The sequence below is a fragment of the Taeniopygia guttata genome, chromosome 14 (assembly GCF_048771995.1).
Source record: "Taeniopygia guttata chromosome 14, bTaeGut7.mat, whole genome shotgun sequence".
Classification (NCBI taxonomy): Eukaryota; Metazoa; Chordata; class Aves; order Passeriformes; family Estrildidae; genus Taeniopygia; species Taeniopygia guttata.
The window spans coordinates 10,681,105-10,699,500 of record NC_133039.1 but is presented as its reverse complement, the minus strand read 5'-3'; the positions used below and the strand labels follow the sequence as shown (position 1 = coordinate 10,699,500).

Genomic DNA, 18,396 nt, shown 5'->3' with positions numbered 1-18,396 from the left:
TTCACAGGGACCTCACCTCATCACTTCAGTGATCCAGTGCTTGTTAATTAGGTGCTTTTCCCCCTTCAGTTCTTATACAGAGCCCAGCCAGTAAAGATGCAGCTTCTTCATGTGTGCTGTTTAAATAAATTACTCCTGAAGATAAAACAGGACTGTGGCAGGGAATTTTTGAGTATTTGGGAGGATATTTAAATTCTGGTCAAGTTTGGGTTCTTAAATATTTATCCTCTTTTTTTTCTACAGCATGTTCTGACTATTGTCTTTATCCATTCCCCTATAATCTTTTCAAAAATATTTTGGTTTTCTCTTTTTTTTTTTTTTTTTTTTTCCCAACTTATTCAGGCACAAATAGCCACTCAAGGTATTAGATACCTCAGCATGCAGAGAGCTGTGATACTGGCTCTGTATGCAATACTGGTATATTCAGTATAAATAAAATTATAGTTTCAGCTATCATATATGTATAGTTTTGTAAATAAAGAGTGTTAAGTGAAAAAGAATTCAACAGGAATCACTTCTGTTTAAAACTGCCTTTATTCTGGGCTCCAGGTCAGAGTCACCCTGCAGTGTGTAGGGGTGACACCGCCCGCTCTGTTCCAGGAACATCTCACCTGCCTGAGCTGAGCGCTCTGGCGCTGCCTTGGTGGCAAATTACAGCAGAATTTAGCTCTGGATAGACTCCACAAAGCAAATTTATTCAAACCATTTAATATTGAAAAGCCTGATTACCATTTACCATATGATGCCTTTCTATCACTTCAGCAGTATCAAAAGGCTTTATTGTAGATGAGATCAAATAAATATAGCAAAACCATGAAAAAAGAACAGAGTCATACCCTGACTGATAGCAAGCTCCTACAGACTACTGCCACCAGCTGAGAGTTTGTGCCAATATTTTTATGAGCCATCATTACCAAACATAACTGAAGCAGGCTGGAAGAAAACAGCAACCTCGAAGTGGTGTTTAAGAAAGCCCCGGGAAAGGAAGAGAACAGAAGAGGAGAGCTGCTGAGCTGAATCAGCATGTGGGCTGTAGCTGGAACAAAAGGATTCTTCAGTTCATGCCAAAAATACTCCTCAGCGCTGCTGCTTTTTTAAGCTTAACATTCATAGGTGACTTTTCCTGCTTCTGAGGAGTCTTGTGGGAAGCTGTGCTGGCTCAGGTATGGGTGGCTGTGAGAGCCCTCACTCTGCTCACCTCCAGGGCTTCCTTGGGAGAGGAGCTGGCTGCTCAGGGAGCAGGGCAAGGGGGGCCCTCTGAGCCTCTGGCATGGCCCAGGACCACCTCCAGGCTCTTCTCCATGCGACTTCTTGCTTCTGAATATGGTCCAGCCCTTTCACTTTGCCTTCTCAGCTGGCAGGACCTCAAAGACAGCTCAGCAGAGATCAGCATCTGCTGAAGATCCCAGCTGCAGAGGTATCTGCCATCTCGGTGGGGTATGAGCACAGTCTTTAGGGGACTCATTGCAAAGAATTAATATGATTAAAATTACCAAAAACCACAATAGAGTGGCTCCCTACACAAAAAGAGTCCAGAAATTTTAAAAGTTTCAGAAAAGATCAGTTATATGTATCTCCAAAAAAGGGGAAAATAAATCATCATATTGAAGAAATGCAAAGAATCTTCTTAAGTTTCAGGTTTAAATGAACATTTAACCTACATCAACAGGATGGCTGATGGCAGAGCTCACACCCAAACTGTGCTGCTGCCTCTGCATGTTCTGTGGGGCAGCTTGGAGGGAATTCCCTGCTATTGGTAAACCAAGGACCAAACAAGCAAAATGCAGAAATTCTACATGTAAGGCTGATTATTTTAAGGTGTGGATAGGCAAATGTGCTTGTCTGGGTCCTCTGGGATTTCCTGGGAATGCCTCTGGGGAGAAGCTCCTGCATAACCTGCCACGTGTGTTTGTGTTTACTTTAGGCCTCACTTGTAAAGCTGGGGCTAAGCTTGCATTCTGCAGCACTTCAAAGAGCATCACCAAAACCAATCTTTTAGAATCTGAACATGTTTGTTATCTTGCTAATCCTAAAGCAAAGAGATCTAAGGAGGCAGCAAGATGAACAAGGCAAAAAAAATTACAGCGCATACACTTGCAAAAAACAAGGTGTCCTTTTATTCTTCAGCTAGAAATCCAATTTTTGCATCTTTGCATCTGAGCAATTTAATAATAATAAAACAATATTTTCAGCCTCAAAATGTATTTGCTTTTAGGAAATGAAACCAGCTTTTTAGTTAAATAACACTGTTCCCTAGGAACAAGCTCAATCTTTGGTGTTGAAATCACATTTACATGAAGCATTTCCTCATTTAGGGGCATTTAATTACTTCAGGAGTATGAAGTATAAAAATTAATATATCCATATAGAAAAGTTGAGAGAAAATAATGTCCTTTACTTTGTGGCTTTGCTGATTATGGGTCAGTAATGAATTAGATTGGGCTTTAATTCTTCCCCAGCGTGAAAGGGATTCAATCAGTTACACCATGAGCTGATATTATTAATGCAATCATGGCCTAAAAGGAACCAGCCCTAAAGGGAGATGCCAAAATGAATTCTTCATGTTGTAACAAAGGAAGCCAGAAGACTCCTTCACAGTGAGTCACGTCTGCGCTGAGTACAAGCCTGACGTTTCATAAGCCTCCAAATAATTCTGCTGTGAATTTCCCATTTCTATTTGTACATCCAGCTCTTGCCAAAGGCTCCACAGGCATTCAGAGCATCACTAAAGGAAGGTATTAGATTCAGTATGACACTGAGTTACAAACTTCAATGGGAAAATTATCAAATAGTGAATTATTTCATAATATAGCCACCACTTAGCCATTTAGGTACTTTTCCATCTTAATTAAAAGGCAAAAAATTGCAAAAGGCTTCAAGGAAACATTTACGTTTTCATAATCAAAGCATAAAATTAATGTATGGAACAAATTACTGCATTGCAAACTAATGATCTTTTCAGAAGAAAACAGTGAAAGGCTCTGAAAAAAAACCCCAACAGATTTTCTGTCTCTCCGTCCCTACAAAAATGTTGGGTTTTTGAGCCCAGTCCCACTAGGGATGTGCAAGAGGGCAGCACATCCCCAGCCACAGCAGTTCTCAGGCTGGCACACATCCTGCCAGCCTCCCCTTCTCCCACAGCAGCACTTTCCAAGCTGAACCAGTGCCCAGGGGCTGCAATGAGGTGATTGCAGCAATGACAGGCAGCTGGGGAGAGGACGTGCCCATCCTCCTGTCCCTGGGCACACCGGGGCTCCAGGAAGCCCTGGGAATGGCAGGGACTCATTAACCCACTTGTACCACCCCAGGCCTTGAAATTGCAGAATCCTGATTTATGGATAAGGTGGTTGGGTCAGAACAGAGGTTTTTAAAGTGTACTTGTTGTCAATTATTTCCTCCTCCTGCTGAGTTCTGTTGAGCTGGACTTAAAGCATTAATAGAGCAGGATTTTCATCATCAAAAGATAGGAAAATTCACATCAATAAAACTGTCTGATCAGCATTTGCTCTTCCAGTATGAGTGAGAAGGTTTTATTGCATGATAGTAAAGCAACAGCGATGGCCAAGGTGTATAAATAAACATTTTCCAGGCATTCCTTTAGGATGCCATGCACAGACTGTCAGCAGCTGCTCCGTAATGATCTCCTGAGCCCGGGAGTGCAGGGCCTCCTGCTCCACGGCAGCATTTCAGAATGAGGAAGGCATTCGCTGTTTATCTGTATTAATATTATGAAAAGAGTTATGACTGGACTACAAAATTAATGAATTGGTTATAATCAAGGTGCCAGAGCCTTTGGGAGCAATGGTCAGGCTTCTGCTGAACTTCACTGAAAAAAATCCAGGTTTTGAGACACCACTGGGTGATCTGTAGAGAGCAGGCTAAATATGTGTGCGAAGGGATTACAAAGTATTTGTGTTTCATTTAAAATGTGTGGAAAATCACATTAATGCAGAGTCAGCTAAATGCATATGTGCCATCTGACTGTTCAAAAATCAAGGTCAACTTACATATAAGAGATCTTTTTATAAGCTTCATTCAGGCACACATTTCTCCACTGTGCAAAGGTTACGGTTCTTTTGCAGGTTCCTTTCCTTGTTGATTCAAGATTTGAAACATATCCAAGAGTATTTTTTCCCATTCGTGACTTAAGTCTTGCTCATACACAAAACTTAAAGACATAATTTTAAAAATTTCTTTATTAGCTATATTTATTAGCTACATTTATGTATCAGCTAATCTTCGTGTTTTGAACAGTCTGACCTGTTTCCTCTCAAAGCCATGGAAAGCTTTTCTCTTGGGCTTCCAGCAATCCCAGACACTTATCACTTTCTTTGCAGTACTGATTTTTCTATGATAATATAGATCCCCGTTTGGTACAGCTAAATGTGATAGATATTTGTTAAGTACTTCTTTGAGATAAAATATTATTTCTTTTTGCTCTTTAATTTATAAAATGTAAAATGGCAAAGCTCCTAACTTGCCTTACCTGCTGAGCCATTGAAAGAGATGAGAGCATAAATATCTATGACATCCACATTATTACCAAATATATTCATTAACAGCAGTGCTATCACAGTGAATACCAAGTGAATTGACAATGACAGGGTAATAAATTAAAGTGTTTATACCTTTTTTTCAGCTTACAAATAGCAGAGTTATTCCTGACCTTTGATGTAAATCTTAATGATCACTGGTAAATCAAATATGACACTGTTAGAATTCAGTGCCACAGCTGAGACCTTTTCACCCTGGAGATGCAATATCTTCTAACACTATCTTTGTGGATTATGGTAATTACCATCCATACCTCATGAAGGAAATCAGCTCACTTCCATTGAAAACTTCCCAGTTTACTCTTGTGGACCGTGATAATGACTTACATGATGTAAGCTGTCTGTAAACTCACCACTGCCTCCTGGTTCCTGGGCAGCTCCAGCAAGGAGCTGCCACCAAACATCTCTGGGCTCTTGGGTTCCCAGACGGGTTCCAATGGGCTGAAGATCCCTGAAGGAGAGGTTTTGAGGCAAAAGACTGACCAGTTCCCAGGTTTTATGCATTTTGTGCATTTAGCCTTGTAGAAGAGAAATTGTGCATACCAGTCAGGTTGCAGGCTTCATGCTTTCATTTTGTTAGTTGAACTTACTGTCTTGCTCTGGTCAGTAAGAAATTATTTTTCCAAAGGAGCAGATCTCAGACTTTCTCTGGTAGAAAATCCTGAAACAGAGGTGCTAACCCCTATTTAAAAGATCTGATATCCTGAAGATAGGCTTTCTTCCCTTCATCAGCTGCTTTGAAAGAAGCCCCTAGAAACTCTGCAAAAAGCAGAGTTTGGGCTGATGAAAGTTGCCAGTTTTTGGACAAAAACAACAAGCAACAAATCTTGGCTAACAACAATCATGAGACCAACAGTGAAATATGTAGGGAGGCATTTCAGGTCAATGAGAGGGGAGAAATTGGGTCTTTTATTTCATGGTGGGCCAAGGCAATGGTTCTATACCAAATATATGGGTGCAAAAACATCCCCACACTGTTGCACTTATTCCTGTATAAGAACAAAAAGCACCTCTGTCTTCAGAGAAGAGACTTTTTACAGCTTCACAGGATCACTTTGGGTTCAGTTCATGCTTTATGTACAGTTTTTGTTTAGTTTTACCTCTTTCCCTAGGTAGCTGGCTGGGCCCAAGAAATAAAATGATATGTGAGTGATCATCCAACCTGTGTTTTAATTCCTGCCCTGGGAGATTGTAGATCTAAGCAGTTGGTGATCTGCAGAATTCTCCTGCAAATATTTAACAGCGTTTGCGGAGGCCAGCTCCAGCTTCCCGGGGTGACTTTTTCTAATGCTTTTCTTTATCTCTCTCGCTTTCAGATAAAATACCAACTCATGAACTGCAATAATAGCCTTTCCCACCAGATTTATCTTTCTTCCCCGGCTTTGATTCCAAAAAATAAATTCCGTCAGTCGCTAGGAGATGTCTCAGAGGGAAGGAGGGTTCCGTGGCAGGCGGGGAGGCGGGCGGTACCCGCTGCTGATCCCGGCCGGATGATGGCACAGTTGCCCAGCTCCAGGCTGCTGCTGTGAGGCATCGCTTGCACATCAGCGGATAACACTGATGGCATTTGAGCCCCTCTCCTTTACAGCAGAGGCTCTAATCCACAGCGGTCCAAAATACGCTAAAAAAAAAAAAAAAAAAAAAAAAAAAAAAAAAAAAAAAAAAAAAAGGCCGGGGGGGGGAGGAATAAAGAAAAGGGGAGGGGGGAAAGGAGAGAGAAAATTAAAAAGTCCTTCAGTCCAATGTCGTTTCAGTAGAACAAGGTCACGGTGGGGCCAGCCGCTGGCTGGAGCTGAGCCCAAGGGAGCAGCAGAGGTCTCCGCAGGGCTGATTGCAGCAGCCAGGCTGCTCTGACCTCCGGGGATGCTCGCTGAAAACATGGCCGTGCTGGGGACAGGGCCAGAGCCAGGGCAGCCCCAGCGCCTTCCCCGCCGCAGCTTTTATCCAGCCTCCATCCCGCCCTTATCCATCCCCCAGCCAGCCTTTATGCGGCCACCATCCAGCCTCCATCCCCCATCCAGACTTTATGCAGCCATCATCCAGCTTTTATCCAGCCTCCATCCATCCCCCATCCAGTCTTTCCCAGCCTCTCTCCAGCTTTTATCCAGCCTCCATCCTGCCTTTACTCAGCCTCCATCCCGCCTTAATCCAGCCTCCATCCTGTCTTTATTCAGTCTCCATCCACCCTCCATCCAGTCTCCATCCAGCCTTTCCCATCCTCCATCCTGCCTTTACCCAGCCTCCATCCACCCTCCATCCAGCCTTTATCCATCCCTCATCCAGCCTTTCCCAGCCTCTATCCAGCTTTAATACCACCTCCATCCATCCTCCATCCTGCCTTTATTTAGCCTCCATCCCACTTTTATCCAGCCTTTCCCAGCCTCTATCCAGCCTTTATCCAGGCTCCATGCAGCTCCATCCATCCTCCATCCAGCTTCTATCTCCTGAGCAGAGCCAGCTCCTCCTGCACCAGCACTGCCCCAGGCCCTGGGGGAGGATGCTTTTAAAATGCAACAGTATTGAAAATGTACTTTGTAAATAGCAATGTGGGCACAAAAGATGGCACGTTTTTGAAAGGGATGTAATGTAAGGAACTGCAGGGGATTCTCCTTGTGGTGGTGAGGGCTGCTAGAGCTGGGGCCTGAGACAGGGACTGTAAACATCATTTGTGCACGTTCTGCTCACCAGCACTGAACATCTGTCTCTTGCTAGACTTTACTGCAACTTTGCAATTTTCTCCAATAGCTGACATTTTGCATTGTTTTGAGTTTTGTTTAATTTCTCTGTTAAATGCAGAGCCTAGATGAAGAAGATCATAGAATTTCTAGTAATAATTTCCCTGACTTGCCTCTGCTTGAACAGAAGAGGCAGGTGCAGACACTGAAATAAATCCCACTGAATTACCAGTGCAGTCCTCAGTCTGCACCATAATCCTTTAGGAACAAGGAGTATCCAAAAGCTTTTTTTCTGGGACTCTCCCAGAAGTATTCTTTTCCAGCTAACAGTCTTGCTTAGTTCTACTGAAAAAAACATAAGGTTTGCTGATAACACTTCTCTCTTATCATGTCCATTTCCAAAATACTGCAAATAAGTGATTTGGCAGGAACAATACCATAATATCAAGTGATATTTAGAAGCTGTAAAAGATTAAGCAAAGTTCTACATAGCTCTTGTTATACATACAGACCCAAACTGTGTTCAGGGCAAAAAGAAAAAAAAAGCATGGAAAATAACTGAAATAGGGGCCAGACCAGCTAGCCACGATGTCTGACCCCCAGGGGCACCACTGACACAACCCTTTCTCTTAAGAGAGAGCAGAAGTGTTGGGAGTTATGCTGCTGGGTCAGCCAGAGAGCTCCTGCAGTGCTGCTCCTCCAAAACTGTTAATGCCTGCCCACTGCAGGAAGGGCAGAGGGTGCAGCAGGCAAGTTAAAAACACTCCTGTGGGCTCCTGCAGGAGTCCCTGTGTGCAGGCAGCTCTCCCGTGCTCCGTGAGCTGAGGCTGGGCTGTGCCAGTCCCCCTGCACGGGCACAGCCCCTGGCACCAGCTCCTGCTGCTGCAGGCAGCTGAGCAGGGCAGGGGCAGGAGAGGCTCTTCCAGCCCAGAGGCCTGGCTGAGGGTGCTGTCCTTTGCTGCTGACTCTCCTTCTAGTCAGGCAGCTCCCTGTTTAATCTGTGGCTTCAGGCACTTTCTAGGTGAGTCTGTATGATGAACAGCTGGAGACAAGGCAGACATTAAAGCAGGTTTAGGAGCAGTACACTAAGTCTAGCCATACTTTACATCCAGCCTAATGTGCCCAGGAGATGTGCCCTGTAGCTGTGCTCCATACAGAAACCCTGGCTCTCCCTGGAGGGAGAACTGCAACAAAGATTTATGGAATCCAGTGCTAGTTTCATGCGCCTTCAGGCATTGCCTGATGTCCAAAAAGGAGAAGATGAGGAAGGTGGAAGGATGCTACCACCAGCGTTGAGCTGCAGCATCATCCCTTTGCTGGCAATGGAGCTCACTCTTCTCCCAAGGTCTGGGCTATCACTCACCAGTTTGTGTGCTACAACTTGCAGTCTGCTCTCTCCTGAGAGATGAGCTAATTTTTCTTGAGCAGGAAGCATTTTCTGCAGCATTTGAAAAGTCTCAGACAGGAGCTCGATGCCAAAAGAAAGATGACACTGGAGCAAACAGTGATTCCTGCAGCTAGAATCGATTGGGTTTGGGGCAGCTGGCATTTCTGGGGCTGCACTGTAAAGCAGCCCCTAAAGTCTGGGATCTATATCCATAGAAAAGAACTAAATACAAAGATCTATCTGTGACCCCAGCTTCAGTTCTGAGGGAAGATACTGCCATGGGAATACACTGCTTGCTTGACATGTGATTGAATCTGTACCTAGGCTGTGTTCTTGCCTTCCCAGCTTCCACAGGTGCTGCAGAGAGACAAGGAGCAGATCCTCTTAAATCTCAATGTAGACTGACAAGACCTCCCAGGCCCACCTCAATCCTCTCAGTTTCAGGTTGTGTTCCTGATTATTTATTTTTAATTTCCAGCTTGGGAACTCCCCTAGTATTCCCAACGCTGGGTTGCCAACATTGGAAATAAAATAAATCTTTTACTTTTCTTTTAAAACTCCAACAATATACAGTTGCAGCCGTGAATGTCTGAACTCATTTTACAGAATATATTTCCCAGTCAGAAATGAAATTGGCAGTGCAACCCCTCCACCCCCCAGAATTACTTGGCTAAAGTAGTAGCCAGATGAACAAGCAAATATCACAAAAGGATTAAACCAAATATGCAGCTCAAACAGAGGAGCAGCTGAAGCCTCCAGCATTTCAATACACAGCTGATTCAGCAAAACAGATACATATTCAAATGAAGGATGTCACTGAAAGGGAAAACCAGGCAGCCTAATCAATAAAGTGTGAAGCCTGTCCTGGTACAGGGAAAGCAGCAGCCCAACAATCCACACAGAAAAATGAAATGGGGAGAAATTTTGCTTTTGCCAAGACCTTGAAGCCCCAGTGGCAGAAATGTCCAGGAAAGGCAAGCAGAATGGAGAGAGGAGAGATACCTCATAGAGATAGACCACTGCTATCTTATGCCTCCATTATCCCTTCTTGGGACTAATCCCTGCAGTGTGGAGTTAGAGGAGGCCAGAAAAAAAAAGCAGCATTTTTTTTCCTCAACCACACAGTTGGAAGTGGGATATTGTTTAATTCAAGATTGCAAGTTTATAATTTTCACCTAGCTACAAGTTGTTTTATTGTACCACACGCATGTTTTATTCTCTGTGAACTATGCAGAAGTAGATTTGATTTAGAGAAATATTTTCACTTCACCAAATACTTTAAAAAATGACATGCTAGCAAATGCAGTAGAGAAATGGTTCACATTGTAGAGGAGATTCACATTGTCCTGCTCACATTTTCCTCACAAGAGACTCTAGGGCTACTCAGTCGCTACAAAGCTGGGGCTGTCTCAGTCTCAGAGTCCTGTCCCCTGCTCTTGCCTGGGTCTGGACACTGTGAGGAGAGGAGGGTTTGTCTGGGAGGTGCAGTGTTTGTCTGTACCTGTGTCCTTGAGCTCTGAACACCGACAGACACTGCTGCTCCATCCCCTTCCTGCCAGCAGAGAAATCTGCTCAGAGAAACCTCACAAGAGCAAATCTTATTCACAGAAAAGTAAACAGGAAAAGGCTGGGAGAGCAGCTGGTTAAAGGACATGCCAGTGCACATTAAAATATTTGCTAATTGCAAATCTCTTGTCCCACTGTGCTGCCAGCTCCTGCTCTGGCTCAGTGAATGTCAGATGGCTCCAGACTGATCCAATAACCTCATTCCCCAGCCACACCAACACTGATTCTGCCTCCTTGCTCCTCTTCCCTTCTCCAATCCACATTCCATTGGGGTATTTGCTCAGCATAAAGCAGGTTACAGTGCTGAGCATGGCCTGGAAGCCTCAAGAGTGAACTAATATTTCAATTTCATTGCAATGTTAGGGAAGAGCCATGTCAAAGGCAGTGAGACAAAGGCCGTTGTGGAAGAATTCTCTGTTTCAGCTTTTCTAATCAACACAATGTTGTCATGAAGGAAGAGGCTGGACATCCCCCAGCAGCCTGTGAGAACAGGCAGATAAATCATCCCAAACAAAGGTAAAAGCAAAGTTAATAACTTGAACACGTCACAAGAGCTGCTTCCATAAGAAAATTATTCACTTACATGAGTTAAATGTTTCGGTCTGGTTAAAAATCCCAGTGTGGAAATAAACAAGAAAACTCTGGCTGCTCATGCTTGGGTTTGGGTTACAGTGTTCAAAAGGATAAAACATAAGAATTTCAACCAGCTGATTGAAACTCTTTCCCTTACTGTTTCTGGGTTGGTCCTGGTTCAAGAACTGGAAATATGTTAATGTCGCTGTCGAGGCAGGACAGGAATGAAGATACTCTGACCAGAAGGCTGCTGAGAGTAAAACTCCGATTTATTCAAAATCCACTGCTCTTTTATACAGAGCTTCACAAGGACCAAATCCATTGGTCCTGAAGTGAAAACAACCCACAGCATTGGTGCAAAGTGCTTGACGCACAGTGATCGAACTTAACTATAAACAATGTGAAAAACAAGAGAGATAAAGAATTATTTACATTCTCTCCAGCTCTTTCTCAAGCGTCTGCCTGGCTAGAAACTCTCAGTTTCTTTCTTTGACTGAATCTGAGTCCCACATGTAAAAGAAGAAATGCTTATAAAAATAAAGAGAGGAAAAAAGTTGAAGCAAAACAGCAGAAAAACAAGATTGCCGTTCCAATAATAAGGAACTTGCAATTATTGTTCAAATCAAGTCCTTATTTGGAATTGTATTTCTAATCCAATAAAGTATGTCATTTAAGGCACATAAATAACCCCCATTTTAAAGGGATTTAAATTTCACTGCTTTGATGGGATGGTGTTATTACATCAGGGAAATGGTAGCACTAAATGACTGCTATCATTCAGCAGTTCACATTCATTTGACTCCAGAGTTTAATAGTCTGTGGTTTGCATAGTACTTATCTAACTACCCACTTATTTTCTCTGTACTTCTAAATCTAGATGGGTGTTTACTTTCAGCAGGACAAGAATGTGGCTTCAAAAGAATTGATCAATATTAATGTTGCACAGTATTACACATTATATATATTTTGCATAAACTATATTAGAGAACCAGCTCATATAGAATTAGTGCATGACAATACATTTGCATCCATCTGAATATGAGTTTACAAATCTTCTGCTGTTTTTAATCTTCAAGCTCTTAAAACTGTTCATTAAATATATTGTCTACACATTTTTTGCAACTGAGTTTTGTCAGTGTGTGTGAATTATGCATAAAGCCCACAGTGAGACAGATGCATAAAACTCCAGTTTATCTAGGTGGGCATAACTATTCAGCAAACTCTGTTTAATTAGTCACTAAATCAGTCTTTATGACTTTGTTGACTGACTGATGTTTTTAAAATATTACTGTCTCTTCTTAAAATGTCTGCCCTTGTTATTTGTTATATTAACAAATACTGAATGCCATAATCTGGTGCTTAAGTACCCAGTATTGTAATTCAGCACTAATGACAATGCTGACATGACAGAACTATTAAACTGGATACAGTTGTCACATTTTCAGACAGCAAAATACTCGTCTGTGACACACAGCATATGGCACAAACCTGGGAAAATCATCAGCAGAGTTAAGAATAAATAGAAGCTGCGTTCCCTAAAAAATATAATCTGACATCCAAACACGGATAATCTTGAGACATATTTGACAGTCCATGAGTTCAGTCAACAGATTATAAAATCAGAGGCTGCAACACTGCATTTCCAGAGAACAAATCACAGCAGAGCTCCTAATGCTGAACTCGTGTGTAAACATGCTGCTTTTTCTATATACTCTGCAAAAAGATAATTAAAACACTACAGCTAATTGTGCTTAAAGCCTCTGCAGAGTCACATGCTAATATGTTTATCCAATTTTCATTTTTTGCTGCCTATCTCGTACTTCAGCAATTTTGATGCACAGCACTTAAAAATGCCAGTGTTTATTGGAGGAATCCTGAAGCAGTGCAGGAGCTGTCACTCTGCCTGTGCAGATAAATCACCTGGAGCTGCAGCACATCTCCCAGCCCCTCACCTGAGTTATCTACTCCAGTGATCCCACGGGGTTAGAAAGGTGCCCTGAGGTGGCAGAAACAACAGAACACAGTTTCACTCCTCTTAATTAGCGTTCAGGTCAAGGATGGGGTCCCAATACACTAAATACAAAATATCTGTGTGATCCTCTCCTTGGGGAAGCCCATGGCTGTCATCCAGCCTGCTGCTCCTCAAGGAGACAGAGAGCTCTTTCAGCTCTTCATTCAGACCCTTCTAAGGTGGCAGGATTTCTGGTTTCCCTATCTCAGAGTTCATCTTGACATTAAATGTCAAGGGTCACATACCAGCATGTTATCTGAAGTTTGATGGTATGATACACAGAATCAAAGCAAAGGATTTGCAAGATTTAAAAAGAAATCTGCCAAGAAATATCAAAGGAACAATTACAGAACACCTGCTTGTCCCTGAGTCTCCCAAGGGTCTCCAGGAGCCTCTTTCCTGCTCTGCATTTCACCTTCAGCTGGCTCTGAGCAGGCCTGGTACACAGCAAACCCTGGGGCTGGCAGCTCATGGGTGTCTGCACTGACGAGTGCAGTAACTCTGGTTCAGTCCCAGTTTGGGCTCTAGCTCCAGCCTGGCCACACGCTGCCCTCCCGCCGTGTGCTGGATCAGGGACACGGATTGCAGAGCTCCCCTCGGGAAAAGGGAGCACCTTCCACTGTGTCTGCTCCAGCAGCAGGCTGGGCAGCAGTGCAGCAGTGCAGCAGTGCAGCAGTGCAGGGTTTGCTCTCAGGCAGGAGGGCTGCACTGACACCCGGAGCATCCACACTCCCACATTCCTCTGCTAACAGGGAATTCCACTCACACTCACGACAAAGCCTTTGCCACTGCTCATAAAGCACAAAGGCATCTTAAAATGAGTGGATATCACTGTTCCACCAATCTAAAACCACTTTTGACTGTCAGAGGTATAAAGGAGTTTTAGGATAAATAAGAGTATGGTAGTAATCTGATCTCATATCCACAGGGGGGCCAATTCTCTTCTCATTTACATCAGTTTTATTTTCATATAACTCCATTAGTTTCAGTATTTATTTTTGCATGAGTGACAGCAGAATTATGCCCAGCATAATCACACATGAAGTGTAAAAATCCAAGTTGACTAATTTCTCAGTATTAGCTACGAATGCTAGAAGCCAAAATAGAATCTCAATGGAGTAGTCCTTCAGTCTGGTCTTACTCATTATTTCCTCTCCATATCCAAGCTGGACGTGCCTCTGAGTTACTGAAAGAAGTATGAGGATGGAGCCAAGAAAAAGTAGTTCAGACAGCCTGGGTTCTACTGAGTTTTAGTGTTCAAATAAAACTAGATTTGCGGAGACTTCTTGGGGATTTGTATATCCTCTGCAGAGTTCTGCCTTGTTCAAAAGGAGAAGGAATAATGGTAGCAAAGTCTAAGGGCAGCTTGGTAAGGCAAGGAACTGGAGACAGTTGTTTCAAGTGATGAATCACTCATTCAATATTTTGCCCATCTCTGGTTGCTGTTGGTTGACTTGAGGTTTTATAGCTCCATACACAAGGAAGAAAGTTCAGGAAAGGACAATACTTTGGAGAATTCCCCTCCAAGCTCTGTTACTGTCCTTGAAAGCAGGTGATGGAGCCAGAGGTGAGGAATAAAAGGTAATGGCCACAGCTATATTTTGGGGTTTTTTTCTGGGAATAAGAGGATGCCAGGAACTGCGATGCACCATCCGAGGCAAGCTCCTGATCCTTCTCATCAGACCACACCAGGCCTAGTCTAAATCAGCACAGGCAGTAATTCTTCATGAGTTGTTTATTGATTACCTCCCTTACCTAAAGTTTCAGGGAGTAGGTAAATCTGGAGAAAGTTGACTTTACCACAGAAATAACCCTGCACTACTGACTTAAATAATAGTATATTGCCATTATGAAGTATTTTGTTTGTTTCTCCCTTCAGTTTTTAGTGTAAAACCAATTAACGCCTCCCACATCCATCAGATGAAAGCTGAGCCAGGGCAGAAATCCTGCCCTTTACACTTCCCACAATCTACTTTTCTCTCTTTCACTTGTGACACTGCTGTTGTGCCACTGCAGCTTTCCTGAGCTGGTACAGGTCTGAACTGTGCTGTCTTGTGAGCTACCCAGTCTTCATGTCGAACACAGATCATTGCTTTCAAAAGCCTTCCTGATAAATAATAGATAAAAGAGAGGAGCCATGGCGTAATTTCAGGTTTGAGAGCTTCACACACTGGATTTACAAGTGTTACATTTTCAAGGGTGTCAGGAAGAAGCAGGGAATACAAAACAGAAATGGAGGAAAGTGGCAAGAAGAGTTGAAAAAGAAGAGGAGAGAGATCGTGGCCAAGCAGAAGGCTTGGAATGGAAACTGAGGGAAGCCTTAAATTGCATTGGTACCCACTGCTGTCCTGCAAAGGCACAGGAGTTCTGCCATGAATGCAGAATCCCAGTGGGATCATCCCCTAATGGGAATGGCAGAACCCTCATCCCCTCCAGCTATCAGCACTCATCCCAGCTCCCATTTATATCTCTTCTGAGGGCAACTCCTGGGCATTTGAAGGGTTACAAATCCCCCAGTGTCCCTCAAACCAGTCTATTGGAAACCAGTCCATTGGAATGGCAGTGATCACCTCTCCTGAGGACCCCCACCCGGGGGACCCCATCCTTTGGGTGACCCCCTCCTCCAAGTGACCTCCCTTCCAAGGTTTTCTCCTCCTGAGGACCAGCACCTTCTGGAAGGCCCCCCCTTCCAGGGACACCCCGTTTCTGCAGCCCCCATTCCCAGGGACACTTCCAATATCAGCCAAGCAGTGATGAGCTGCTCTGAGATGTCGTGGTGGATCTGCCCCAGAACTGCTGTGTAACACTCACTACTTCAGCCTAGCTGACAATTTGTCATCATTTTTTTTTATAATAAAACCCCAGCTATTTATCTAAAATAAGTGGTTTAAATAAATATTAATTTTTTCAATAAGTCATTTGGGGGTTGAATGTAGAGCATTGCATTTTTGGTTTTCATCATTTTCATTCCACACTACTTTTCCCATTTTAATCGTAACCAGAACATGTAAGGATTTATAAAATAAAATATAATGAAAATTAATTGCTAAAACCCATGTTTGATTGCAAACATAACCCCCATAGCTATTTTATAAATTTCTCAATAATTCAGAACAGATCTATTTTTAAAAATAATGTAAATTGAAATTTGAAGAAATTAAAGAAAATTTTATCATCTGTGTTGTATTTCTTTCTCAGACTCAAAATCTTTATAGAGCTATGGATGGTAGAAAGTATGTATTTGTTTCAGGAAGATTAGAAAACACATCTGTGTTTTGTGAGTCTCAAGTATTTTGGTATTTCATACTTTGGTTTGCTTCTTTTTTCCTGCAAATATCTTCTTTTTTTACTTTTTGAGAACAGTAACAAGAATAGAATTACTCTTTTTAAAAACATCTCTTTTTTTTAATGTTTTATTAATGTTTATCAACTCTGGTCTTGTCTTTCTGCCATCTGATGTGTCAAGATCACCCTGCATACTTCTGATGGCAGATATTCTTTTTGCCAAAACACTTTTGGGTTGGGTTACCAGCCAAGACAAGCCTTTATGATACCTGTGAAAGATTCAGAATGGCAAATTTCATCAATCTTTGAAACCAAATATATGCAAAGTGCTGCAATAGGCAGGGGAACAAAGACTCATTTTGTGTTCAGATAAAAGATTTCAATTTTTGCTTTTAGAAAACATTGCATGAAGTAACTAGGTCAGAGCTATGCTAAACCCACACTTCATTTATCTGATATGCGTGCTGCATAACAGTTCTGTTTAGTAGTTTAGATTTGACCTGAATTAAATATGAAGCTCAAAATATATGATAAAACAATAATAAGAGATCTGACTTACCACAAAGCTCCCATGCTAAATATGTGACCATCTTCTCCCTGTGCAGTTCAACACCACCCATGGTGCTCCTGCCGCAGCCCTGGGTCCTTCCCCCTGCTGCAGACACCTGGCAGGGCAGCCTGGGACAAACACCACGGGGAAATGCCTTCCTCCCCACAGAGCTGCTGTGCCATAACACTGAAATCCAAAAGCCTACTGAAAAGAAAGCACCAAGCCCCAGTATTAGCTTTATTTCTGTAGGACTCACGTCTATTATTATCTCTCCCAACGCCTGAGCAACATTTGTGCGAGGATCCCAAGGCATGGGCTCAGGAGTCTGGCAGCAGCCACAGAGCAGCTCCCAGCTCAGGTGTGCTGATGGCTCCAGCAGTGCTTGCCTGGAGTCACAGAAGAAAAAGGAACCACATGGAGAGGTGCCATCCCCTTTGGGATCCCCTGCAGTGAGCAGTGCAGCATGTCCTGAGGATGGCCACCATGGAAGGAGTGTTCAGCCCCTGAGCCCTCCATCACCCATTAATGAATTATATTTATTTAAATTTAACGAGCCCCTGTCACTGCAGTGACCCAGAGCCTGATCTCCTCATAGAGGAAGAGCACTGAGACTTGTCATGTCCAAAGGTACCAAAGGACCTCTGGTGAAGAGTTATAGGTCTTTCTTTTGATCAGGATACAAAAAGGGCCTCACAGGAGGTACACAGCTCTTAGAAAAATTCTTGAGGTAGATTCACACCACAGGTCAAAAGTAAATTACAGTTGAAACTCTCCTAGTGATGATAATTTCTGAATATATACTTGTACATATTCAACAACACCCACAAAAGCTGCAAATTCTTTCTTCTCTGCAGTACCATGAGATGCAGGCAATCCTGAGGTATCAGAAAAAATTAAAAAATGGGGAAAAATTTTCTCTGGAGAGTGATTTGGAAAACATTTTGCAAGGTGTTCTCTAATACATGGAAGTAGCCCGAAAAAATGTGTCTAATAGTCAAACCCATTAAATAGAATAGCTCATATACAAGGAAGTTTCCTAGGTTTAGCAGCTGTAATTTAACTTTCCTGCACTTTGTATATGTTCATCTCCATGACCATCTCCTTACAAGGCAGTTCCTTCACAGCACCTCTCATCAGCTCTGCTCCAGGTGCCAGGCTGTAAGAGAATTTGTAAATCAGCCTCAACAGACCTTTTGTGATTAATTGTGCAAGAGGAGGAGCTGGCTTTCAGCTGCCAAAGCAGACCTTCCATGACACCCCATTTTTTACTCCCCTGCCTTCTAAGGTATTTTAGAGATATTTAAATCAAGAGCAGGGTGGATGTGTGCACTGCCTGCCTGCATTAACAAATCTCTGCAAAACCTTTGCCTGCTTACCACAAGCCTCCACTTTGTTTAAGCCAGAGCACCTGAGAGAAGCTGTGAGCAGAGTTCACCAGGCTCCCTGTGTGCCACTTTACCTGCTGGGCCACGCTGCCCAAGAACCTTTGGCAATGGCAAAAGGAATAGGAAAGAAATTTTTCAAGGAAAAGCAAAGAAATCTGCTCCTTGGCAAGCAGGAGTTGCTGCTCCAGTGCACCAAACCTGAGCACAGGCACTGTGGACACAAATCTGCTTTATGTAAGAAGAAAACTGCAGTAGTGGCATTTTCCCTTTTAATACATCATGTCCAAAATGAGGAAATAAGTCAGGTTGCTAATGTACTTTTAAATGATATATGCTTATGTGTTATATAATGTATAAGCATTAAATATACTTTCTTTCCCCTTTTTGGGGGCAGCATACAGTTTTTCTTGT

The 18,396-nt window shown here is 42.9% G+C and overlaps 1 long non-coding RNA gene across 3 annotated transcripts in view; it reads right to left on the bottom strand.

Moving 5' to 3' along the window:
• Positions 1–4,424: 4,424 nt before the first annotated feature.
• Positions 4,425–18,396, bottom strand: part of LOC140685084 (uncharacterized) — a 73,616-nt gene continuing 59,644 nt past the window's right edge. For 2 of the 3 annotated variants that reach the window (XR_012058281.1, XR_012058282.1), the window contains exons 2-3: positions 16,610–16,804; positions 4,425–6,174 (exon numbers count right to left, since the gene is read on the bottom strand). This is a non-coding gene — a long non-coding RNA (uncharacterized lncRNA). Of the gene's footprint in view, positions 6,175–16,609; positions 17,564–18,396 lie in introns of those variants that run through there. The other variant, XR_012058280.1, reaches the window with a different exon arrangement.